This window comes from Rattus norvegicus, chromosome 16, assembly GCF_036323735.1.
Source record: "Rattus norvegicus strain BN/NHsdMcwi chromosome 16, GRCr8, whole genome shotgun sequence".
NCBI classification, from domain to species: Eukaryota; Metazoa; Chordata; class Mammalia; order Rodentia; family Muridae; genus Rattus; species Rattus norvegicus.
In genome coordinates, this window is record NC_086034.1 from 27,289,939 (window position 1) to 27,315,653 (window position 25,715).

Genomic DNA, 25,715 nt, shown 5'->3' on the forward strand with positions numbered 1-25,715 from the left:
ATGGATAATGGAGGTTATGTGGGAAGATGGTTATACTTGAGAGGAACCAAGAATCCAGTATGATGAATTGTTCATCTATGTGTGTATAATATATTTGATCAGGCTTTTGACAGAAACTAGAAGCCCAAAACTTACAGGCTTTTGTTGTGACCTCAAATAGGCTTCAGAGGAGCTGTGCTTCACTGGGACACCTCCTCAATGTGCCACAAAAAGCCACAATGATTTGCTCTTGGCAAATCTTGCATGATGGCAGCTTTGTGGTCTAGCCTAGGAAGAATGGAGGTTGGTTGCTAGGCATTACCTGGGAATAAACATGTCATTTACCTCTTAGCATAGAGCACATGACTCTGGCCTCATTAACCACAATCTGTTGTGGTGTGCTTTCATTATTGTTTGTGTTCTGCACAAGTGGGTTATGAATTTCCATTGTTTTTACCATGCTAAAAATGATAAAACACTGTACTTTCTACTGCTCCAATTTCTGTGTGCTTGATGGAAGGGCTGACGGGCTATTGTTAAATAGTTCTGTAAAAGTCTAAAGAAGAACTAACCTTGGTGACTAATCAAGTCTAAGAGATTACTAGCATCACTGTAGGTACACTCTGTGCCAGACCAAGACTTTGGGCAATTTTAAATTTTCATGAGAAGACTTTAGAGTTCCCATGGCTGATCTCATGCGCAGATTATTTATTTTTAATAAAGCAGTGAAAGCCACCAGGGGAAAAAAAGAAACATCAAGAGTGAATACCTCTTATGAAAGGGAAAGAACTAAACAGTACTCGGAAGTCCCAAAGTAAAGGACCTAGGTAGTCATCTAGTCAGAAAAATGTATGAGTAACACACTGCTCTTTCCCAGCCGTGGCTGCTATCAGAGTTAGTACAGGCTGACTTCCTCCTGAATACCAAGCTGGACCCATGAAACTAAGTAGTGTCTTAGATAGCTTCAGAAGGTTTGTGCACAGTGCTGGCAATGGTATCATGAAAGCGGATCCTCCCCCATTTCACAGTTCTGCACATCTTGCAAACTGAGACACAATCTTCCAAAGACATTAATTTCCCAGCAGACCAAAGGGAAGATTTAGCCACAACAAAAGATATGTATTCCATATACTCTGTTCCTCTTATCTAATGCAGTCTGCTGGGTACGTAGGTGTCTCCTGGTCCTTTTCATTACTATCCTGTGGGTATTGCACTGGGGTGGGTGACGTCAATGCTGGTTGCTGTTTTGGGTATGAATAATGTAGTGTCTTTTGTCTCTAAAAAAAGAGTCATGTCTATAAGACCACACTGGCTAACTTAGCTTTACAGTCAAATAAAATGCCAGCCGCTTCACAGGTCTTGATGCACAGATGTTGGCTTAGAGAATGCCCAGGATGCAAATGAATCTACAAGAATAGAGCTGTGTCCACGGCTTATTTTAGCACCCTTATTTGATAGTGTATAACTAGAAGCTCTGGCAAATTGTTGTAATACATGTTTGCACCTTCATACTTATAAGGGAATGTTGTAAGTAGTCACATTAAAATTGACCTTTCTCCAGTTATTTTAAATGGAAAGCTCACAGTGGATAGATAATGACAATAAAAATAGTTCTAACTTTTCTATTTATATGTGGAAAAAACAATATAATATGTGGAATACCTCAATATACTTCAGTAATTATTAAAAAAAACATATTAACTCTCTAAATGAAGGCCTGAGAAAAAGGATACATCTCTATTCACAATGTGCTAAAAAATTATGCTCATAAGTTAGTGTTTCATAAAACATGTCAAAGCTAACTGTGTTCTAGAGGGCATCTCACAGTAGGTGTTTTGGACATGGAAATGTCAGAACAATAGGACACCAAAATGAAAAGGGCTTAGCTTTACTTTCTGGAAAAGAAAATGTCTTAGAGTGAACACCAGTGTTGTTTACAATTACTGAAACCTTTCACCATAACTTCCATGAAAATTACAGAATAAATATGTCTTTTATTCAGTACCATTAAACACTCAGGATCTAATTAACTCTAAATATTGCCAGTGGGCATTTTTTCTTAATTGTATTTGACTGGCTATTAGATTTAAGCCATAATATCATAATATCAGAAAAGTCACTAAAATTTTAACAAGGATACTCTGTATATCAAGGCTTTATATGCCTTATGCCACTTAATCCCTAAATCTACATAATACTCTTAAGCCCTCTGAGGGAGGCATTAAAGGATAATCACATCTTTCAATGAGTGTTTTCAAAGTATATTCCTCCACCATAGTTGGTTGTCACAGTCAGAGGAAAGCTAATCTAACAAGTCTGAATGCATTAAACAGCCTCCACATTGATCCCAGTTTGAAGGACAGCTGTTTAAAGACTTCTCTTAAGTGAATGAATTTGTTTGTGCATCATTTTAGATTGACGGTATGGCAAAGAATTGCGAAGTATATTATTTATCTTATGTAATTTACTAATCACAATAAACCTGGTATATGTGTGTGTGTGTGTGTGTGTGTGTGTGTGTGTGTGCACAATAACTCCATAGATTACAATAAAGTTTGGACAAATCATGAATTATTTCATATGCCTATGTAGTGGATATCAAAGAGATTAAATTTTATATATCATAATGGAACTGAGGAAAGAGCTGAAGCGTGTGTTACTAGGAGTTGCTAGGTAATTCATCAGCCATCCTGTTTAAGTACTAGGAAACACCAGACATGACTTTTGACATTTCATAACACAAAACAAACATAGTCATCTCATAAATATTGTTAAAATTTTGGAGATGAACAAGCTCTTTGGGATTTGGTTGAAATCACAAAGTGATAGCTTATAGACAGGAGAGTGGGAAGGTCTTCAAAGTAGATTTGAAAAATGCTTTTCTTTCTGCATTGTTCCTTCCTCGACTCATTTCCCATATTTTGTCTCATCACACAAAAAGACAAGGCTTACTGTTCTAATGCAGGAGGGGAAATTTGAAGCAATCAAATGCATCTCCTTCAGCTTGATTATCCTTTGTCATTCTAAATCCAATTAAAAATTACCATTCCATGAAAGCTCCTGGGCAGAAATCAATGCAGGAAATGAGCCAGCAGGGCAGGTGAGGCTCCTGCAAATAAAACAGAGCATTTGAGGTAAGGGGTGAGGAGTGTGGACTGCAGTTACTCATATACCAGTGATTTTGCAAGTTGAAAAGGCAAAAAAACATAAACAGAGAAAGGTCCCAAAATTACTGTAGAGGAAAAGCAGCCCAATAAAAGAAATAAGACACTGTCATTCAGCCATGAACCTGAGACATGTAAGCATGTGGATAGGAGTGAGTTATGCTTTGCAGAAAGAAGAGGCCTTCCCTCAGGATCTTCAGCAACAATGCTCAAATGAAACTTTTTTTTTTTTGGTTTCAAATTTCTTTTTTTTCTCCATCTTTATTAAATTGGCTATTTCTTATTTACATTTCCATTGTTATTCCCTTTCCCGGTTCTCTTAGCATGTGTTTATTTATTACACTGTTCAGAAAGTATCGCCATGTTCTGTGAGGTGTCCAGGTTTGTATAACACATAACAACTTGTTAATGCTTTAAAGAACTTGAATGCTTTCAGCCTCACTTCTAGCCCACAGACCAGAGGTAGGAAACAGAAGGTTTATAGGAAACAGTGGTTGTGGAAATGTTTAGAAGTAGTTCTTTGGGGCAATTTTCACTCTTTTTTTTTTTATTAACTTGAGTAATTCTTACTTACATTTCGATTGTTATTTCCTTTCCCGGTTTCCAGGCCAACATCCCCCAAACCATCCCCCTCCCCTTCTTTATGCGTGTACCATCCCCATCCTTCCCACATTACCACCCTCCCCCCAACAGTCACATTCACTGGGGGTTCCCCTTCCACTGGTGCTCTTACTAGGATATTCATTGCTACCTATGAGGTCAGAGTCCAGGGTCAGTCCATGTATAGCCTTTGGGTAGTGGCTTAGTCCCTGGAAGCTCTGGTTGCTTGGCATTGTTGTTCATAAGGGGTCTCGAGCCCCTTCAAGCTCTTCCAGTCCTTTCTCTGATTCCTTCAACGGGGGTCCTGTTCTCAATTCAGTGGTTTGCTGCTGGCATTTGCCTCTGTATTTGCTGTATTCTGGCTGTGTCTCTCAGGACAGATCTACATCCAGACCCTGTCGCCCTGCACTTCTTTGCTTCATCAATCTTGTCTAATTGGGTGGCTGTATATGTATCAGTCACATGTGGGGCAGGCTCTGAATGGGTGTTCCTTCTGTCTCTGTTTTAATCTTTGCCTCTCTATTCTATTCTCTTTGCCTAGGGTATTCTTGTTCCCCTTTTAAAGAAGGAGTGAAGCTTTCACATTTTTATCATCCGTCTTGAGTTTCATGTGTTCTGTACATCTAAGGTAATTCAAGCATTTGGGCTAATAGCCACTTATCAACGAATGCATACCATGTGTGTTTTTCTGTGATTGGGTTGGTTACCTCACTCAGGATGATATTTTCCAGTTCCAAACATTTGCCTATGAATTTCATAAACTCATTGTTTTTGATAGCTGAGTAATATTCCATTGTGTAGATGTAACACATTTTCTGTATCCATTCCTCTGTTAAAGGGTATCTGGGTTCTTTATAGCTTCTGGCTATTATAAATAAGGCTGCTATGAACATAGTGGAGCACGTGTCTTTTTTATATGTTGGGGCATCTTTTGGGTATATGCCCAAGAGAGGTATAGCTGGATCCTCAGGTTGTTCAATGTCCAATTTTCTGAGGAACCTCCAGACTGATTTCCAGAATGGTTGTACCTGTCTGCAATCCCACCAACAATGAAGGAGTGTTCCTCTTTCTCCACATCCTTGCCAGCATTTGCTATCACCTGAGTTTTTGATCTTAGCCATTCTCATTGGTGTGAGGTGAAATGTCAGGGTTGTTTTGATTTGCATTTCCCTTATGACTAAAGATGTTGAACATTTCTTTAGGTGTTTCTCAGCCATTCGGCATTCCTCAGCTGTGAATTCTTTGTTTAGCTCGGAACCCCATTTTTTAATAGGGTTGCTACCTGCGGTCTAACTTCTTGAGTTCTTTGTATATTTTGGATATAAGACCTCTATCAGTTGCAGGATTGGTAAAGATCTTTTCCCAATCTGTTGGTTAACGTTTTGTCCTAACCACAGTGTCCTTTGCCTTACAGAAGCTTTGCAGTTTTATGAGATCCCATTTGTCGATTCTTGATCTTAGAGCATAAGCCATTGGTGTTTTGTTCAGGAATTTTTTTTCCAGTGCCCATGTGTTCGAGATGCTGCCCCAGTTTTTCTTCTATTAGTTTGAGTGTATCTGGTTTGATGTGGAGGTCCTTGATCCACTTGGACTTAAGCTTTGTACAGGGTGATAAGCATGGATTAATTTGCATTCTTCTATATGTTACCTCCAGTTGAATAAGCACAATTTGCTGAAAATACTCTTTTTTCCATTGGATGGTTTTGACTCCTTTGTCAAAAACTAAGTGCCCATAGGTGTGTGGGTTCATTTCTGGGTCTTCAATTCTATTCCATTGGTCTATCTGTTTGTCTCTTTACCAATACCCTGCAGTTTTTATCACTATTGCTCTGTAATACTGCTTGAGTTCAGGGATAGTGATTCCCCCTGAAGTCCTTTTATTGTTGAGGATAGTTTTAGCTATCCTGGGTTTTTTGTTATTTCAGATGAATTTGCAAATTGTTCTGTCTAACTCTTTGAAGAATTGGATTGGTATTTTGATGGGGATTGCATTGAATCTGTAGATCGCTTTTGGTAAAATGGCCATTTTTACTCTATTAATCCTGCCAATCCATGAGCATGGGAGATCTTTCCATCTTCTCATGTCTTCTTCAATTTCTTTCTTCAGAGGCTTGAAGTTCTTATTGTACAGATCTTTTACTTGCTTGGTTAAAGTCACTCCGAGGTACTTTATATTATTTGGGACTATTATGAAGGGTGTGTCGTTTCCCTAATTTCTTTCTCGGCTTGTTTCTCTTTTGTGTAGAGGAAGGCCACTGATTTATTTAAGTTAATTTTATACCCAGCCACTTTGCTGAAGTTGTTTATCAGGTTTAATAGTACTCTGGTGGAACTTTTGGGGTCACTTAAATATACTATGATATCTTCTGCAAATAGTCGTATTTTGACTTCTTCCTTTCCGATCTGTATCCCCTTGATCTCGTTTAGTTGTCTGATTGCTCTGGCTAGAACTTCAAGAACTATATTGAATAAGTAGGGAGAGAGTAGGCAGCCTTGTCTAGTCCCTGATTTTACTGGGATTGCTTCGAGTTTCTCTCCATTTAGTTTAATGTTAGCAACTGGTTTGCTGTATATGGCTTTTACTATGTTTAGGTATGGGCCTTGAATTCCTATTCTTTCCAGGTCTTTTATCATGAAGGGGCGTTGAATTTTGTCAAATGCTTTCTCAGCATCTAATGAAATGATCATGTGGTTTTGTTCTTTCAGTTTGTTTATATAATGGATCACGTTGATGGTTTTACGTATATTAAATCATCCCTGCATGCCTGGGATGAAGCCTATTTGATCATGGTGGATGATTGTTCTGATGTGCTCTTGGATTCGGTTTGCCAGAATTTTATTGAGTGTTTTTGCCTCGATATCCATAAGGGAAATTGGTCTGAAGTTCTCTTTCTTTGTTGGGTCTCTGTGTGGTTTAGGTATAAGAGTAATTGTGGCTTCATAGAAGGAATTCGGTAATGCTCCATCTGTTTCAATTTTGTGGAATAGTTTGGATAATATTGGTATGAGGTCTTCTATGAAGGTCTGATAGAATTCTGCACTAAACCTGTCTGGACATGGGCTCTATTTGGCTGGGAGACATTGAATGACTGCTTCTATTTCCTTAGGAGTTAGGGGGTTGTTTATCTGGTTTATCTGTTCCTGATTTAACTTCGGTACCTGGTATCTGTCTAGGAAATTGTCCATTTCCTGCAGATTTTCAAGTTTTGTTGAATATAGGTTTTTATAGTAAGATCTGATGATTTTTTTGAATTTCCTCTGATTCTGTAGTTATGTGTCCCTTTTCATTTCTGATTTTGTTAAATTGGACATACTCTCTGTGTCCTCTCGTTAGTCTGGCTAAGGGTTTATCTATCTTGTTCATTTTCTCAAAGAACCAACTTTTGGTTCTGTTGATTCTTTCTATGGTCCTTTTTGTTTCTACTTGGCTGATTTCAGCTCTGAGTTTGATTATTTCCTGCCTTCTACTCCTCCTGGGTGTATTTGCTTCTTTTTGTTCTAGAGCTTCTAGGTATGCTGTCAAGCTGCTGACATATGCTCTCTCCTGTTTCTTTCTGCAGGCACTCTGCGCTATGAGTTTTCCTCTTAGCACAGCTTTCATTGTGTCCCATAAGTTTGGGTATGTTGTACCTTCATTTTCATTAAATTCTAAAAAGTCTTTAATTTCTTTCTTTATTTCTTCCTTGACCAGGTTATCATTGAATAGAGCATTGTTCAATTTCCACTTATATGTGGGCGTTCTTCCCTTATTGTTATTGAAGACCAGTTTTAGGCCGTGGTGGTCCGATAGTATGCATGGGATTATTTCTATCTTTCTGTACCTGTTGAGGCCCGTTTTTTGACCTATTATATAGTCAATTTTGGAGAAAGTACTATGAGGAGCTGAGAAGAATGTATATCCTTTTGCTTTAGGATAGAATGTTCTATAAATATCTGTTAAGTCCTTTTGGTTCATGACTTCTCTTAGTCTGTCTACATCTCTGTTTAATTTCTGTTTCCATAACCTATCTATTGATGAGATGGGGTGTTGAAATTACCTACTATTATTGTCTGAGGTGCAATGTGTGTTTTGAGCTTTAGTAAGGTTTCCTTTACGTATGTAGGTGCCCTTATATTTGGGGCATAGATATTTAGGATTGAGATTTCATCTTGGTGGATTTTTCCTTTGATGAATATGAAGTGTCCTTCGTTATCGTTTTTGATGAGTTTTAGTTGAAAATTGATTTTATTCGATATTAGAATGGCTACTCCAGCTTGCTTCTTCTGACCATTTGCTTGGAAAGTTGTTTTCTAGCCTTTCACTCTGAGGTAGTGTCTGTCTTTGTCTCTGAGGTGTGTTTCCTGTAGGCAACAGAATGCAGGGTCCTCATTGCGTATCCAGTTTGTTAATCTATGTCTTTTTATTGGGGAGTTGAGACCACTGATGTTGAGAGATATTAAGGAACAGTGATTATTGCTTCCTGTTATATTCATATTTGGATGTGAGGTTATGTTTGTGTGCTTTTCTTCTCTTTGTTTTGTTGCCAAGACGATTAGTTTCTTACTTTTTCTAGGGTGTATCTTGCCTCCTTATGTTGGGCTTTACCATATATTATCCTTTGTGGTGCTGGATTTGTAGAAAGATATTGTGTAAATTTGGTTTGTCATGGAATATCTCCATTTATGTTAATTGAGAGTTCTGCAGGATACAGTAACCTGGGCTGGCATTTGTGTTCTCTTAGGGTCTGTATGACATCTATCCAGGATCTTCTGGCTTTCATAGTCTCTGGCGAAAAGTCTGGTGTGATTCTGATAGGTCTGCCTTTTCATGTTACTTGACCTTTTTCCCTTACTGCTTTTAATATTCTTTCTTTATTTTGTGCATTTGGTGTTTTGACTATTATGTGACGGGAGTTGTTTCTTTTCTGGTCCAATCTATTTGGAGTTCTGTAGGCTTTTTGTATGCTTATGGGCATCTCTTTCTTTAGGTTAGGGAAGTTTTCTTCTATGATTTTGTTGAAGATGTTTACTGGTCCTTTGAGCTGTGAGTCTTCACTTTCTTCTATACCTATTCTCCTTAGGTTTGATATTCTCATTGAGTCCTGGATTTCCTGTATGTTTTGGACCAGTAGCTTTTTCTGCTTTACATTATCTTTGACAGTTGTGTCGATGATTTCTATGGAATCTTCTGCTCCTGAGATTCTCTCTTCTATCTCTTTTATTCTGTTGGTGATGCTTGTATCTACAGCTCCTTGTCTCTTCCTTTGGTTTTCTATATCCAGGGTTGTTTCCATGTGTTCTTTCTTGATTGCTTCTATTTCCATTTTTAATTCCTTCAACTGTTTGATTGTGTTTTTCTGGAATTCTTTCAGGGATTTTTGTGATTCCTCTCTATAGGCTTCTACTTGTTTATTTATGTTTTCCTGCATTTCTCTAAGGGAGTTCTTCATGTCTTTCTTGAAGTCCTCCAGCATTGTGATCAAATATGATTTTGAATCTAGATCTTGTTTTTCTGGTGTGTTTGGATGTTCACTGTTTGCTTTGGTGGGAGAATTGGGTTCCAATGATGCCATCTAGTCTTGGTTTCTATTGCTTGGGTTCCTGTGCTTGCCTCTTGCCATCAGATTATCTCTGGTTTTACTTTGTTCTGCTATTTCTGACAGTGGCTAGACTGTCTGATAAGCCTGTGTCAGGAGTGCTGTAGACCTGTTTTCCTGTTTTCTTTTAGCCAGTTATGGGAACAGAGTCTTCTGCTTCTGGGCATGTAGTTTTTCCTATCTACAGGTCTTCAGGTGTTCCTGTGGGCCTGTGTCCTGAGTTCACCAGTCAGGTCTCTTGGAGCAGAAAAGTTGGTCTTACCTGTGGTCCCGAGGCTGAAGTTTCCTTGTGGGGTGTTTTTTATGAGCTCTCCGCAAGGGCAGCAACCAGGAGGACCTGCGCTGCCCTTTCCAGGAGCCCCCGTGCACCAGGGTTCCAGATGGCCTTTGGTGTTTTCCTCTGGAGTCAGAAATGGTCGGCAGAATGTAGTCTCTTCTGGCTTCCCAGGCATGTCTGCCTCTCTGAAGGTTTAGCTCTCCCTCCCATGGGATTTGGCTGCAGAGAACTCTTTTTCTGGTCGGTCCCTTCAGGTTCCGGAGGTGTCTCGGTCCGGGGACCTGCTGCTCCAGTGCCCATATCTACAGGATCCCAGAGGCCGTATACAGTTTCCTTTTGGGCCAGGGATGTGGGCAGGGGTGGGCAGTGTTGGTGGTCTCTTCTGCTCTGCAGTCTCAGGAGTGCCTACCTGTCAGGGTGGAGAGCTCTCTCTCCCACAGGGTTTGGGAGCAGTGAGCTGGGGGCGGGGTTCTCGAGGTGGGAATCCTGCTAAAAACCGGAAGGGTCAGGTCCTAGAGGAATTTTGCCTCTGTGTGTCCTAAGGCCACCAGTCAGGTCGCTTGGAGCAGAAAAGATGGTCTTACCTGTGGTCCCAAGGCTCAAGTTTGCTGGTGGGGTGTTGCTCATGAGCTCTCCGGGAGGGCAGCAACCAGGAGGACCTGAGCCGCCCTTTCCCGCAATTTCACTCTTTATTGTCAGGATACTAGCAGTTCAGTCCCAGAGCACAGGGCCAGTAGTGGCAGCTCCATCCAGCCAAAACTGCAAGGGCACTTCCCCTGAACTGCCAGGAGTCAGCCGAAGTGAGCAGAATCAGCAGGAATACCTCGCATGCTTCTCTCTACGAAGTAAAGACCAGCAGAGACCAGCAAACCATTGCAAGGTGTAGAAATGTAAGAGAGTCCTTTCATTGACTGTGGGGTTCTACTAATACTCTTTCCAAATATCACGGACCCTCTCATTTATCTCCATCTGCAACACATCTCGCATGCCTCTTTCAGCAAAAATCTCCTCAAGCATCTGTTTGGCCTTATAAGACAGCTTCCAGAACAACATCAGTTATACAACTGAGTTTCCAATGAAAGTAAAAACTTACACTTCAAAGAAGTATGCTATATTTTGGTTAGAAAAATGGTCTACAAAAATTTCTGTGAAAGAGACTCTCTCAACAGTCTCCTTGAGAGAGACTCAGACCTAAATTTTACCTACAGGTGAAAGAGTAAAACTATCCGTGAGTAGAATGGCACATAAAGAGCTTCATGACGTTTTTCATACTATTGGTCTTCCTTTGATTATTAAACGAAACCTATTAAAGACATCTTAACCAAACACTCTAAATCACACCACACAGAGAAAATAAAACCACTGTGATATTTCTTATAATTTTTTTTAAATAAGGAGTAGAGCAATGGATCAATGTTAGCACTTTCTGCTCCAACAGAATACAGGAGTTTAGATCTCAGCACCCACACACAGTGACTCACGGATAACTCCAAAGGATCCAAGGACACTCCTTTGTGGACTGCGTAGGTACTGCAATGTGCATGGGGCAAGTGACAAGGAGGGAGGGAGGGAGAGAGGGAGGAGTGAGAGAGGGAGGGAGGGAGAGAGGGAGGAAAGGAGAGAGGGAGGGAGAGAGGGGGGAGGGGGAGAGACAGACAGAGAGAGAGAGAGAGAGAGAGAGAGAGAGAGAGAGAGAGAGATTTTATTTAGACTCTGCAGTTATGTTAAGCAATTCTTAGAAAAACAAAAATAAGCTTTGGCTAATTTTGAATGATTTTTTGTCCAATTTTATTTGCATATCCCACATTTTCTTTACACATGCATCCATACATGGACAACTCACTTGTTCTGTGTCTTGTTTTTTTTTCCTTACAATAAACAATGTAAATAAAAAGACCTCAACTGATCTGTGTTCCTGAGCTTATAGCAGTTCTAATTTTAGAATTGAAAGAGCTTCCACATTGTTTTCTGTAAAGCTGCTGTGATGGTTTGCTTATGCTAGACCCAGGGAGTGGCACTAGTAGAAGCTGTGCCCTTGTTCGAAGAAGTGTGTCACTGTGGGGATAGGCTTGGAGACCCTCCTCCTAGCTTCCTGAGGATTCTCAGTCTTTTCCTGGTTTCCTTCAGGTGAAGATGTAGAACTCAACTTCTCCTGCACCGTGCCTGCCTGGATGTTATGATGCTGCTATGTGCCCACCTTGATGTAAATGGACTGAACCTCTGAAACTGTAAGCTAGCCCCAATTTTTATAAAACTTACATTGGTCAAGGTGTCTGTTCACAGCAATAAGACCCTAACTAAGACAGCTCTCTACATTTCCACCTCGATGTTAATAGACTGAACCTCTGAACCTGTAAGCCAGCCCCAATTAAATGTTTCCTTTATAAAACTTACATTGGTCAAGGTGTCTGTTCACAGCAATAAGACCCTAAGAGAGCTGTCTACATTTCCACTGACACTGTGTCAGAGTTGTTGCTTCTCTGCCTCCAGGTCAGTGTTGTTGATTTTTTTTTCTTTTGTTAATTCTAACCCAACCAGAATGTGGCTACACCACTTTGTACTTTAGATTGACATTTTCTTGGTGACTAGGGATAGTAGCAATTTTTTCTTTTACTAATTGTATATCTCCTTCATAAAAATGTCTGCACAGACCCTTTACCATTTCCTCTCCTTAAGTCATTATTTTTTGTTTTGCTGTTGGATTATTTGAGTTCTGTGTATATCTGGAAAATGTGTCCATTGCTGGACGGATTCGTCCCCAGTATTTCATCACATTCATTTAGGCAGTCTTCACTCTCTCCATCAGCTCCTTCTTAGCCATTTCTAATTTATCTGTTTTGGCATTTGTGATCATAAAATAGCTTATACAGATATCTTGAAAGGTTCTTCCTAAGTTTTTCTTTAGCATTTTCATAATATCAGATCTTACATTTATGTCTTTTATCAGTTTTGAGTTGATTTTTGTATATGCTGAGACTTTGTGGCTGGTCTCACTTTTCATAAGGATATACATTTTTCTCCAATATCATTTATAACTGACATGCTGTTTCAAAGGTGTATGTCTCTGCTACCTACATGAAAAGTCAGATGTGGTGCTTGGCTTATTTCTCTTCCTTCTCCTTCAGTGCTATGCTACATCCTACCAAGGCTATTTGTAGAATTTAAGGAGTACATTTCCAGGGCCTATGGCATGACGCTTCACAGTTATTTTTTGCAATAAAAGTAATTGAGGCAGGTAATATTTTGCTTTTACCTTTCTGATTTTTGATCAAAATTCTGTTAACATTTTGGATCTTTTTTGGCTTCACATGAATTTCAGTATTTGTGTTTTTGTTTCTCTTTAAGATGTCATTTTGATAAGTATTTAATTAAATTGCTTTGGGCAGAATGATCATATTTCATGTGTGATGTGTGATATGTGTGTGTGTGTTTGTGTGTGTGTGTGTGTGTAGTTCAATTTCTTTCCTTCATGTTTTGTAATTTTTATTGTATAGATCATTAAGCTGGGTTGAACTTCCTTCAAAGTAATAGAATTTTTGCACCTATGATGAATGAGATTGTTTTCTCAATTTCTTTTACAAGTTTGTCTTTAATGTGTAAGAAAACTTTTACATTTTGTATGTTTTTTATTAACAACTTACTCTGAAATTTTACTGAATTTTCAGTAGGTCTAAATATTTTCTATTGTTGTATCCTAAGGATTTACTATATATAAGTGATCTTGTCTGAACACTGAATTGTTCTTTGTCCTGCTTGGATGCTCTTTATTTGCTTCTCTCATCCCATGGCTCTGCCTAAGCAGACCGTGTTGTCCTGATTCCTGAGTTATGTGACTGTTACAAGTATTTTCTGTAAACTATAAAGATTGCTAAATAATGAGTATATAATGCTGCAATATTTTATTAACATATCAACACATATGATGGTTTTACACTCAGACTTTCTATAGGCAGAAGAGATGCTCATTAAATGAATATGTTATTTACCATAGAAAGTATATGTGAATATGTATCAATAGCAAATAATAGTCAAACCTATTTATTTTTAAATTAATTTTAATATATACATATATACATATATATGGCTTTTGGCAATTTAGAAAGAGAGAAATTGAACAAAAAATTGACATACTTACTTGTGGGAATCAAAAGACTGTATTTCTAATGTCCATGACATCATCAGTGAACCAGTCTTCAAGATAGGTAGCAGTGCACAGGTAAAGAGCTTGCACAGCAGATGTTTTTGACAGTACACTACATACCTGTATGAATGGAAAAGTAAGTCAAGACAATATTAGCTCTAAAACAGTGATCTTGCAAGAAGCACAAGAAATTGGAGCTGCTAACTATATTGGAGGAAGATCATGGTTGTGATGATTTATATATGATCATCCCAGGGAGTGGCACTATTAGAAGGTGTGGCCTTGTTGGAGTAGGTGTGTCATTGTGGATGTGGGCTTAAGACCCTCACCCTAGTTTCCTGGAGGTGAATACTCTTCAGATGAAGATGTAGAACTCTCAACTCTTCCTGTACCATGCCTGCCTGGATGTTGCCATGTACCCACCTTGATAATAATGGACTGAACCTCTGAACCTGTAAGCCAGCCCAATTAAATGTTGTCCTTTATAAGACTTGCTTTGGTCATGTTGTCTATTCACAGCAGCAGAACCCTAAGACAATGTTGTTGAGAGAAGCTCCTTCCATAAAGTAAACATTTAGGTAAGGGATGGTAGGATAAAGTTAGAAGCAGCAAATTAAAGGTAGGGGGAAGATATGGACTACTGTGTCAGTAAATTAACTTTGACAGTATAAAGATTAAGGAACCCCAGCATAGTCTGTACCCCAAGGTGCTTGTGTTGGAAGATTGGCTCTCAGTTTGGTGAAGTTAGGAAAAAAACATTTTCAAAGCTGGAGCCTAGTAGAAGGACAACGGCAATTTTGTGATTTAGATGTTCTTGTGTGAAGCCAGACAGTTTTCAAAAGTTTTACTGGCTGTCTTCATTTCAGCTTACTGACTTGCCATGTAATCACTTCTTATATATATATCACCAACTATGATATGGTGCAACTGTGAGGACTCTACCATACCCAGCATGATGATGTATGGATTTCAGCACCCAATATGATGAACTAAACAAAAACTCGTGTCTTTATGTGGTCCCAAGCCTCAGGCATTTTGTAATAGTTAATGGAGAATGGACTAATATTGGCACTTATACTGGATGATTTCAGCTCTATAACAGCACCAATCTATAGAGAAGGAAGAATAGCACCAAGACACTAAAATTGACTAATAGTGTTTCTGTCATCACACAGGAGCACACATTATTAAATAGTACATCAGGGTTTTAATCCTATGTTTCAGGTGAATCAGAAGACATTTTCTTCTATACCGTGTACTCTAGATTTTGCTTTTTGCCTTTCCCCTTTGAACACTGTGTTTTCCATGAGTACTCAGTGACACTAAATACTAATTCAGTTATGTTATTTCAACAAACAGAAAAAGTAGTTCCTAATTTTCAGACAATGCATTTTAAAATGAATTATAATTCTTGTCATTTCATAGTCCACAGAGGAGTTTTTCTAACAAATCTTCAAAATTATTGAGTTTAATGATTTGCTAGGTTAATTTGGGGATCTTTAATAAAGTATTTTGTTTGAGAATAATTTAATTTTTTAAATACAAAAAAAGTGTTTACTAACAAAAAAAACAAACTTAACTTTCCTATTACATTTAATTTTCACTCTTAATATAGATAAGTTAGCTGCCACTAAAATCTAGCAAAATGTGAAAAACTTCTTCAGGATATTAATATAATTAGATTCTTCCTGATAAGAGGAAATCTAGTAATTCCTTGCCCCCTACCCTTCAAAATGCTGAGGCACACTGACTTTTTGATTTTGTTGCTGAGAGGTTTCTTCTTCTTCTTCTTCTTCTTCTTCTTCTTCTTCTTCTTCTTCTTCTTCTTCTTCTTCTTCTTCTTCTTCTCCTCCTCCTCCTCCTCCTCCTCCTCCTCCTCCTCCTCCTCCTCCGCCTCCTCCTCCTCCTCCTCCTTCTCTCTCTCTCTCTCTCTCTCTCTCTCTCTCTCTCTCTCTCTCTCTCTCTTTCTCTGATAGACTAGTTGGTTGGTAGGCTCCAGGGCTCTACCAGTCAGTCTCTAGCCTCCAGCAATGGGGTTAACAAGTACCTACTGAAAAAAACATCTTAACTTTTACTTAGACACTGTCTAAAAGTTGTTTATTTTTTGGTAAATATGTTTTAAGATGTTAAGATGCTGATGCTCATGGAAATGATAGAGGACTTTAAGAATGACAAAAATAACTCCCTTAAAGAAATACAGGAGAACACAGGTAAGTGAAGAGAAAGCATGTAAATCCCTTAAAGAATTACAGGAAAGCTCAAACAAAGAGGTGAAGGAATTGAACTAAACCATCCAGGATCTAAAAATGAAAATACAAACAATAAAGAAAACTCAAAGCAGACAACTCTGGAGATGAAAAACCTAATAAAGAAAGCAAGAGATGGAAACATCACCAAAGAATATAAGAGATAGAAGAGAGAATCTCAGGTGTAGAAGATACCATAGAAGAAGACATTGACACAAAAGTCAAGGAAAATACAAAAAGCAAAAAGCTCCTAACTCAAAACATTCAAGAAATCCAGGATATAATAAAAAAACAAAACCTAAGAGTCATAGGTATAGAAGAGAGTGAAGATTCCCAACTCAAAGGACCAGCAAACATCTTCAACAAAGTTATAGATGAAAGCTTCCTGAATCTAAAGAAAGAGTTGCCTATAAACATACAACAAGTCTTCAGAACACTAAACACATGGGACCAGAAAAGAAATTCCTCTCATCACATAATAATTAAAACACCAAATGCAAGAGAAAAGAAAAAATATTGCAAGCTGTAAGAGAAAAAGGTCAAGTAACAAATAAAAGCAGGCCTATCAGAATTACACCAGAATTTTCAACAGACTCTAAAACCCAGAAAATCTTAGGCAGATATCATTACAGACCCAAGAGAACAAAAATGCCATCTGATGCTATTATACCTAGCAAAACTCTCAATTACCATAGACGGAAAAACCAAGGTATTCCAAGACAAAACCAAGTTTAAAAATATCTTTCTACTAATACAGTCCTACAGAGGATAATAGAATGAAAAGGTCAGTATAAGGAGGGAAACTAAGAAAAAGCAAGAAATTATTCTTCTCACAACAAACACAAAAGAAAAGAAATACATAAACATAATTCCAGTTCTAACAACAAAAATAATAGGAAGCAACAATCATTGGTCCCTAATATCTCTCAACATCAATGGACTCAATTCTCCAATAAAAATACATAGGCTAACAGACTAGATACATAAACAGGACCCAGCATTTTCCTGCATACAGGGAACATACCTCAGTGATAAAGACACTACCTCAAAGTAAAAGGCTGGGAAAAAAGTTTCCAAACAAATGGTCCCAAGAAACAAGCTGGAGTAGCCATTTTAATAACCAATAAAGTAGACTTTCAACCAAAAGTTGTCAAAAACGATGGGGAAGGACACTACATACTGAACAAAGAAAAAATCCACCATGATGAATTCTCAACTCCGAAAATCTATGCCCCAAATGCAAAGGTAGCCACATTCGTAAAAGAAATGTTCCTGAAGCCCAAAGCACACATTGAATCTCCCACAATAATAGTAGGAGATTTCAACACCGCACTCGCACCAATGGACAGATCATGAAACAGAAACTAAACAGAAACACAATGAGACTAATAGAACTTATGAAACAAATGGATTTAACTATACACACACACACACACACACATACATACACACACACACACACACACACACACCACATACAGGATAGTTCATGCTAAAACTAATGAACACCACCTTCTTTTCAGCATCTCATGATACCTTCTCAAAAATCGACCATATAATCAGACACAAAACAAACCTGAACATATAGAAGAACACTGAATTAATCCCATGAATTCTATCAGACCACCATGGACTAACGTTAGTCTTTAATAACAAAAAATAAAAGCACAAGAAAGCTCACATTCACATGGAAACTGAACAACTGTCTACTTAATGATAACTTGATTGGGGAACAAATAAAGAAAGAAATTAAAGTTTTTTTTTAGAATTTAAAGAAGGGGAAGGTGCAACATATCCAAACTTATGGAACACAATGAAAGCAGTGCTAAGAGGAAAACTCATAGTCCTGAGTGTCTCCATAAAGAAAGTGGAGAGATCCTACACTAGCAGCTTAACAGCATGTATGAAAGCTCTAGCACAAACGGAAACCAATACACCCAAGAGGAGTCCATGTCAGGAAATAATCAAACTCAGGGCTGAAATCAACCAAATAGAAATGAAGAGAAATATACAAAGAATCAACAAAACTAGAAGCTGCTTCTTTGAGAAAATCAACAAGATAGGCATTAAAAATTTCAAGAGCATCTTTAATAGATGTGTCTTGAAACCCTTTGATCTGGTTTCTGTTGATGCTCTCGTCACTTTACTTAATAAACATTTATTGACAATAGATTTTTAACATCAGAAGAGGTAGCAATGCTGAAGATTTTGGCTTCTACATGGAGTTGAATTCTGTCTTGAATGAATTAACTGAGCCATACTTCAATTTAAATAATAAATAAAAGGTATATATGACTATCAAACACAAGAAAATATTAGAATTATGCTTTTAAAATCATACTGGTGCAGCACTGAGCTAAACAGATATATACTATAGTGACAAATTATCTTAGGCTGCAGTTTATTTCATTTCTAGTGAAAAAAAAATTTTTTCTTTTTTTCGGAGCTGGGGACCAAACCCAGGGCCTTGTGCTTGCTAGGCAAGCGCTCTACCACTGAGCTAAATCCCTAACCCGTGAAAAAATTTTAAATGTCTACTAGCAATGCATTTTATGTTTGTTCTGTAAACTGCCCATCTATTTGACTTGCAAGCAGGTTCTCTCTCTCTCTCTCTCTCTCTCTCTCTCTCTCTCTCTCTCTCTCTGCTCTCTTACAAATATTTATGAAATGTCTACTATTGTGGTCTGAATGAGGATAGTCTCCACAGGCTCATATGTTTGAGTTTTGACCTCCAGTTGAGTAGAAGTGTTTGAAAAGGATTAAGAATTGTGGCTTTGTTGGAGGAAGTGTGTCACTGCGGATGACCCTTGAGGTTTCTAAAACACATCCAGCCCCCAACCCCTCCATGTAGCTTTGAAATAAGTACGTAAAGCTCCCTCAGCTACTACTCTGACACTAATGCCTCCCTGCTTTCTGTCATAATGATCATGAACTAACACTCTGAAGCTCTCAACAATAATCATTCATTGCTTTATTTTATAAGAGTTGCCTTGGTAATGGTGTCTCCTCATTGTAAAAGAACAGTAACTACAACACCTAGTACATGCCTGACACAAATATTCCAACACAAACTTGCTTAAAAAGATCTCACAATCTAGATGGGGAGGTCAAGTAAGGGAGCAGTGTAATATCCATAAGCTTGATGTAAAAGTAGCCTCCTGTTTTGCCCTTACAGCTGGAAGAGAATATCCTCTTACTCTATACCTTCAACATCTAGTTCATGAACAGAAAAATATATTTCATGAATTACTGTCTAAGTATGAAAATCTTGGTAGCGAATTTAAAATAGACACATTTCTTATATAAAGCATGGAAGGTGGAGGGAAAAATGGGAACAGGATCAGGTATGAGAAGAGACAAGAGAGAAGTCCAGGGGGCCAGGAGAATGAATTCAAATATGCAGCAGTGTGGAGTAGGGAACAGAGGGACCACTAGAAAGTCCTAGATACCAGGGATATGGGAGACTCCCGGAACTCACTGGGGATAACATTAGCCAAAATGACCAATAGTGGAGAGATAGATCCTGAAGAGGCTACCTATAGTAGGTAGACATGGCCTCCTACTGAGAGATAGGGCCACCCATCTATCTCAACATTTTTAACCCAGAATTATTCCTCTCTAGATGAAATAGAGGCATGAAAAATGGAGCAGAGACTGGAGGAAAGGCCATCCGGATACTGCCACACCTTGGGATCTGTCCCATCTGCAGACACCAAACCCAACACTATTGTTGAAATTTTCACCATCAATCAAAAGAATATACCTTCTTCTCAGCACCTTATGGTACCATATCCAAAACTGACCATATACTCGGACATAAAACAAGCCTCAGCAGATACAAGAGGATTGAAATAATCCCACGCACTCTATCATCACTATGGACTAAAGCTGGTCTTCAGTAACAACAAAACAACAAAATCAAGAGAAAGACCGCATACTCAGAGAAACTGAATAATTCTCCACTCAATGATAACTTGGTCAGGGAAGAAATAAAGAAAGAAATTAAAGACTTTATAAAATTTAGCAAAAATGAAGGCACAACACACACAAACTCATGGGACACAATGAAAACAGTACTAACAGGGAAATTTGTAGCACTGAGTACCTCAGTAAAGAAACTGGAGAGATCCTACACTAGCAACTTAACAGCACATCTGAAAGCTCTAGAACAAAAAGAATCAAACACACCCAAGAGGAGTACATGCATGAAATAATCAAACTCCAGGCTAAACTCAACTAATTGAAACAAAGAGAAGGATACAAAAAGAATCAACAAAACTAAGAACTGGTTATATGAGGAAGTCAGCAAGATAGATAAACCCTTAGCCAAACTAACCAGAGGGCACAGATACCATATCCAAACTAAAAATAATCAGAAATGAAAAGGGGGCATCACATCAGAAACTGAGGTAATTAAAAAAACTCATCAGATCCTACTACAGAAGCATATACTCAACAAAACTGGAAAATCTGGGTGAAATGGATGATTTTCTAGACTGATACTGGTTACCAAGGTTAAATCAGGGTCAGATAAATAGTCTAAACAGTCCCATAACCCCTAAAGAAATAGAAGCATTCACTAAAAATCTCCCAATCAAAAAAAAAAAAAGCCATGATCAGGTAGGTTTAGTGCAGAATTTACCAGACCTTCAAAGAATACCTAATACCAATACTCTCCAAAGTACTCCATAAAATAGAAACAGAAAAAATACTACCTAATTTACTCTATGAAGCCACAGTTACACCATTACCTAAGCCACACAAAGACCCCCCCAAAAGAGAACTTCTGACCAATTAATTTTGCTTATGAATATCAATACAAAAATACTCAATAAAATTCTCGCAAACCAAATCCAAGAGCACATGAAAATGATCATTTACCCTAATCAAGTAGGCTTCATCTTAGGGATGCAGGGATGATTCAATATACAGAAATCCATCAACATAATCCACTATATAAACAACCTCACTAGATGCTGAAAAAGTCTTTGACAAAATACAGGAATTCATTGTATATACCTAAATATAATTAAAGCAACAATGAATCAATAACCAACTTCAAAATAAATATAGAGAAAATTGAAACACTCCCACCCAAATCAGGAACAAGACAAGGCTGCTCACTCTCTCATTTATTCAACATAGTACTTGAAGTTCTATCTAGAGTGCAATTAGATAACAAAAGGAGGACAAAGGAATATAAGTCAGAAAGGAAGAAAAAGTTAAAGTATCACTATTTGCAGATGATTTGATAGTATGCATAAGTGACCCCAAAATATCTACCAGAGAACTCCTACATCTGATAAACAACTTCAGCAAAGTTGCTGGATATAAAATTAACTCAAATAAATCAGTAACCTTCCTCTACACAAAAAGTAAATGGACTGAGAAAGAAATTAGGGAAAGAACATCCTTCAGAAGAGTCACACATAATACAAAATATCTTGGTGTAACTAACTAAAACAGTGAAGAATCTATATGGCAAGAACTTCATGTTTCTGAAGAAAGAAATTGAAGAAGACCTAAGAAGTTAGAAAGATCTCCCATGCTCATGGACTGATAGGATTAATATGAAATGGTCAGCTTGCCAAAAGCAATCTACAGATGCAATGCAATTTCCATCAAAATTCCAACTCACTTCTTCACAGAGATAGAAATAGCAATTATCAAATTCATCTGGAATAACAAACAAACAAAAACCCAGAAATAGAATAGAAAACTATTCTCAACAATAAAAGCACTTCCACGGACATCACTATTCCTTACCTCAAGATGTACTAAAGAGCAATAGTAATAAAAAATGCATTGTGTTTGTGCAGAGACAGACAAGTACATCAATGGAATAGAATTGAAGACCTGGAAATAAACCTACACCTAGAGGAATTTCCCTTAATTATCTGATTGGCTAATAAAGGTTATACATAGCCAATCACTGGGCAAAAATGAGGAGGCAGGTTTTCCAGGCAAGACAGGAAGAGAAGGGGAGGAGTTGGAGTTAAAGGAGCAGAGCAGGTGGACAGCAGAGAGGACAGAGGAAGAGAAGTTGGAGGGAAGATGGAACATAAGTGCATGACCTGGGGAATCTGCAAGTAGCAGTAATTTCTTAGCTGGGGAAGAAAGTGGTATAGAGGCATATCTGCCCAATATAAATATATTTATAAATATATAACTGAGCAGTTTATAAATATAAAACTGAGTTGGAATTTCCTTGCATGGGCTTATTGGGGTTGGAAATTTACTGTAACACCCACAAATCAATGGTCACTTGCTCTTTAACAAAGAAGCCAAAAACCATACCGTGGAAAAACAGAAAGCATTTTCACAAATGCTATGGGTCTAACTGGAAGTCTGCATGTAGAAGAATGCAAATTGATCCATATTTATCTCCTTGTACAAAGCTCAAGTCCAAGTGGATCAAGGATCTCCACATAAAACTAGATACATTGAAGTTAATAGAAGAGAATGTGGGAAAGAGCCTCAAACACACCAGGACAGGGAAAATTTTCCTAAACAGAACATCAATGGCTCAGGTTCTAAGATCAACAGTTGACAAATAATACCACATGAAACTGAAAAGCTTCTGTAACGCAAAGGACACTGACAATAGGACAAAATGACAACCAACAGATTGAGAAAATCTTCACTAACCCCACACCCGATAGATGACTAATATCCAAAATACACAAAGAACTCAAGAAGTTAGACTCCAGAAAACCAAATAACCCGATTAAATATGGATTACAGAGCTAACCAAATAATTCTCAATTTAGGAATCTTGAATGTTGAGAAGCACCTAAAGAAATGTTCAACCTTCTTAATCATCATGGAAATACAAATTGAAATGACCCTGAGATTCCACCTTACATCAGTCAGGATGGCTAAGATCGAAAACTCAGGTGTCAGCAGATACTGGTGAGAATGTGGAGAAAGATGAACACTCCTCCATTGCTGGTATGCTTGCTACTTGGTTCAGCCACTTTGAAGATCAATCCGACAGTTTCTTAGAAAACTGGAAATAGTTCTACCTCCAAACCCAGCTATACCACTACTGAGAATACACTGAAAAGATGAGCCAACATATAACAAGGACATGTGCTCCACTATGTTCATAGTTGCCTTGTTTGTGATAGCCAGATGCTGGAAACAACCCAAATGTCCCTCAGTGGAAGACTGGATACAAACAATGTGGTACATCTACAAAATAGACTGCTAGCTATTAAAAACAATGACATTATGAGTTTCGTAGGCAAATGGATGGAACTAGAAAATATTATCCTGAATAAGTTAACCCAGATCCAAAAGGATATACATGGTATATATTCACTGATAAGTGGATATGAGACCCAAAACTCAGAAAAGCCACGATATAACCCATAGATCCTAAGAAGCTTCAATCCCACCTAGAACCGGGAACAAAATAATCATGGGAGGCAGGGAGGGAGGATCCTGGGAAGAGCAAGGAGAGAAATACAGAGGGCCAGGAGAATGAAATAAAATAAGTAGTAGTAGAGGGTAGGGAATGATATGAAGGGACCACTAGAAAGTCCCAGAAACCAGGGATGGGAGAAGCTCCCAGTACCCGATTGGGTGACATTAGCTGGAACACCCAACAGCATGGAGATAGAACCTGAAGAGTCTACCTCCAGTCTTCTGACCTGGCCCCCAGTAGCAGGATAGGGCCACCCACCCATCTCAAAAATTTTAACCCAGAATTATTCCTGTCCAAAGGAAATGCAGGAAGTAAAAGTGGAGTAGAGACTGAAGAAAGGCCATCAGAGACCGCCCTTCCTTGAGACCCATCCTGTCTGTAGACAGCAAACTAATACTATTACTGATGCCAAGAAGTGCTTACAGAAGGGAGCCTGGAATGGCTGCCCTCTGAGAGGCTCTGCCAACACTTGGCTAAAACAGATGCAGATACTTACAGGCAACCATTGGATTGAGTCCAGGGACCCCTATGGAAGAGTTAGGGGAAGGACAGAAGGAGATAAAGTGGATTGTAACTCTATATGAGGAACAATATCAACTAACCAGATACCACAGAGCTCCCAGAGACTAAACAACTAGCCAAAGAGTATATGTGGGTGGGTCCATGGCTCCTGCTACATGTATAGCAGAGGACTGACATCTGTTGGAAGGAGGTGGTTGGTTCTGTGGATTCTTGTTGCCCCAGCAAAGGGGGGTGCTGGAGTGGTATGCGGGAGTGGATGCATGGGTGTGGAAGCACCCTCTTAGAGGCAAAGGCGAGCAGGTATAGGGAAGGGGGCTTTGGAGGGGAAACCAGGAAGGGGAACAGTTGATGTAAATAAATAAAATAATTAAAAACAAAAGAATGGCTCTATCCATGTTCTGACATTGTCCCTAGAAGAATACAAAGTGTTTACTCAGCCAGCCCCATTTCTTACCCCATCACTCCAAAAGTTTGCCAGGAGTCCCTGAGGACTTGGCTCTGGTTCTAGTTTGTTAAAAGTCAGGGCCATCCTGCCTGAGTTCAGAGAGCCCAGACTGGGGATTGCCCCACACATCAACTGGCTCTGGGAAGTTGGGATTCTAATTCCTTGCCAGTTGGCATGGAACATTCCTCTCCGTCCAGTCAAGAAGTCCCATTCCTGTTGTGACATGGTTGTGAATGTAGCTATATGACACAGTTTTGGCTGTGAGAGCACCATCAACCTGAAAAATGCCATTCATGTGCACAGAAGACATTGCTCTTTCTTCTAGGCTTGTCTGCGTCACCTTTTCTATACTATATTTGCCCTCAAATACAATTCTGGTTAAAATTTTTGGGGAAGGGATTGAGGCATTAGTAAAGAAGGAAATGACTAATGTCTATCAGGGACAAACTTTTCTGGCCATGGACACTGAAATAATCAAGGTAGATATAACAGGACAAAGGGAAATAAATGGGTTCTGAATGTGGAGGCTGACTGCCTTAATTTTTCTCTGGAAAATTTTGGCCAACTCATAATGATTATGTTGTACTAGGAAATATTTGAAGCAGGAAATGTTTTTGAGAAGTCTGAAGTTTCAGTAGTTAAGAAAATTGAAGACCCCAAGAAGCAGGAACACTGGGCCTGGGTCGCTAAGGATAGGGATATTCATAGACATACAAGGAACAAGATAGAGGAAAAAATAGCTGGGCCTACTGGATCAGTGAGCAATGGTGAGAGCCCCCCACAAGGGGAGATTGCTAATAATAGAAGGCGTGATTCAGAAACAATAACTGGGGCTAATTGGAAGATATATGTATAATAAAAAAGATAAAGGATGGGTAGATGAGTTTGGACCCCTCAAGGGGGCTGTTGGATTAGTGAACTGACCTTCCTGGAAAGATTGGAACATCCTAATTTGAGCCCCTGGCATTGCCTGCCTAAGGAAATTAGGGTATAAGTTCTAAGAGACAGAACTCAGGCTTATGAAAGAGCCCTGGGGGAAGATGCAAGAGAAGTTAATATTGCATATGGGAAAGAGTTTGAAAAGCATTGTAGAAATGGGTATTTGGATGAGCTCAATAAACCTGAGGATGAGATCCTGCAAATCCAAATTTCCTAAAATTGTTAGCATTATTCCCATCTTTTTAGCACCTTTTTGTTTTTATGCTAATGCTGTAGCTACAAGTAGATGCCCTGATGACCTGTGATTTGGAGGGTCTTTTCAAGAGTTAAAAGTTAATGTTGGATTTGCAGACACTGAACTTGACTTTATGTGAGCCTTGTGCTTTCTGGTCACATA

General features: G+C 38.6%; 1 long non-coding RNA gene across 1 annotated transcript; it reads right to left on the minus strand.

Annotated features, from left to right (window-relative positions):
- Nucleotides 1-7,233: 7,233 nt before the first annotated feature.
- LOC120097535 (uncharacterized) lies at nt 7,234-24,513 on the minus strand. Its single transcript, XR_005495039.2, has 3 exons — nt 24,389-24,513; nt 13,732-13,857; nt 7,234-11,126 (listed from the first exon to the last, which is right to left on the minus strand). It is a non-coding gene; the product is annotated as an uncharacterized LOC120097535 (long non-coding RNA).
- Between the last annotated feature and the right edge of the window lie 1,202 nt (nt 24,514-25,715).